The sequence below is a fragment of the Theropithecus gelada genome, chromosome 18 (genome assembly GCF_003255815.1).
Source record: "Theropithecus gelada isolate Dixy chromosome 18, Tgel_1.0, whole genome shotgun sequence".
Classification (NCBI taxonomy): domain Eukaryota; kingdom Metazoa; phylum Chordata; class Mammalia; order Primates; family Cercopithecidae; genus Theropithecus; species Theropithecus gelada.
In genome coordinates this window covers 14,230,544-14,232,448 of record NC_037686.1, presented here as the reverse complement: position 1 = coordinate 14,232,448, position 1,905 = coordinate 14,230,544, and positions in this window count along the sequence as shown.

The following is a 1,905-nucleotide window of genomic DNA, read 5'->3' as shown; positions in this document are numbered from 1 at the left end:
CGCCAGCATGCCCGGCTAATTTTTTGTATTTTTAGTAGAGATGGGATTTCACCGTGTTGGCCAGGCTGGTCTCAAATTCCTTATCTTATGTGAGCCGCCTGCCTTGGACTCCCACAATGCTGAGAGTACAAGCATAAGCCACTGTGCCCAGCCTTATTTGCTTCATCTCTAACACAGCTACAAGGACCGTGGGCTGGAAATGAGGAGGAAACAAAGGAATTGTCTCTCACTTCCTCCCGCCTCCAAGCACCAAATCAGGGGCCCACTGAAGAGGCATTATTCCTGGATATAATCCTAAGGCAGTCATCCTGAGGAGAGAAGCAGCATCCAAACAGCTGTTCTTTTGCCAAAGAACAACTGCCAGGCCACAGCAGAGGGGCTCCAGTGAGACTTATTGATAGGTGACCATACATTAAGGAGCAAGAGAACAGAGAATGGGAATGACGTAGAAGGAAGCTGTCTTCCAATCTGAACCCTCAGAAACTCAAGGAAAATGAGATCCATTGACTTCTTTTGAATCAAGATACATAGGAACACCGAAGAAAAAGCCATGAAATGAGCCAGATGGTCTTTGGGCCCCTGCTCCCATACCAATAGAGCTGTGTACCCAACAGGGACTTTCAGTAGGGTACCCCAGATTCAGTCCTTCCCTCCTCTCTTTCTCAGCACTCACCCCCCGAACAGGTGGCCATCAGGCTGATCTCAGCTAGCGTGCCACTGGGAGGTAATGGGTTAAAATTTTTTTTCTTTTTTTTCCAGTGGACACTCTGTGTAGCAGTTTCTTTAAAGAGTGATTGGTAGAATTTCAGACTTCTTGGTGTGGTCTAATGGGAGAGAGTTTTTGGAGGAGTCTCTTAGAAACATTTAATTCCTGCCAGGTAGACAATCACTGACCACACCTACAGGTAAAGTAGGTTTTGCCTAATTATGACCACAGACACGGATCTTTTTATTTCAAGGCACTCTCTGTGCTTCCTAGACCGCTTATTTTTCAATCTGTAACTTAAATATTGAACCAAAGTATTATGAACCACTGCATTTTTGTGTTGAAACTACCTCAAGATGGCCAATGTCTCTATTCTTAGAAAAAGTCCCTACTTTGACTAACACATGGGTGGAGGAAATTACTATTTGCTTTTGCTTAGAAATGTGAGCCTGTTTGGATCTCTCAGGTTTCCATAAAAACTGACAAATCAAAATAATAAGTTTGCTGCAACAAATAAGGTATTTTGTGTATAAATATTTAGTGGCAAGATGTGAGTGCTAGAATTTCAAAAATAGTTAATGATGGTAAATCCTCAACTGCTGTGAAAACAAACAAGATACAGCTTGCTGAACAGGGAATGAACAATCTTCAAGTGCTGTATTATTCAAGAATGCTGCCCTATTTCAGGAATTCCATTTAACTGACTTAAAATGAACCAGTAACAAAGATTCATAGAATGTTAAACTTAGAAGATACCTTAAACTTCATCTAATATGATACCCTCATGGGAAACTTGAGACCCACAGAGTCCTGACAATTTCATTTGTAAGTTGCTTATATGGAACTTGTAACAGATTTCTCCATAGAAATAATATGATACCAGCCTGGGCAACATAGCAAAAACCCATCTCTACAAAAAATACAAAAATCAGTCAGGCATGGTGGTGTGCACCTGTGGTCCCAGCTACTCAGGAGGCCGAGGCGGGAGCATGGCTTGAGCTTGGTAGGTTGAGACTGCAGTGAGCTGTGATTGTGTCACTGTATTTCAGCCTGGGAGACAAAGGGAGACCCTGTCTGAAATAAAAAAGAAAGAGACAAAGAAAAGAAAGAAAGAGAAAGAGAGAGAGAGAGAAAGAAAGAGAAAGAAAGAGAAAGAAAGAAAGAAAGAAAGAAAGAGAAAGAAAGAAAGAAAAAGAAAG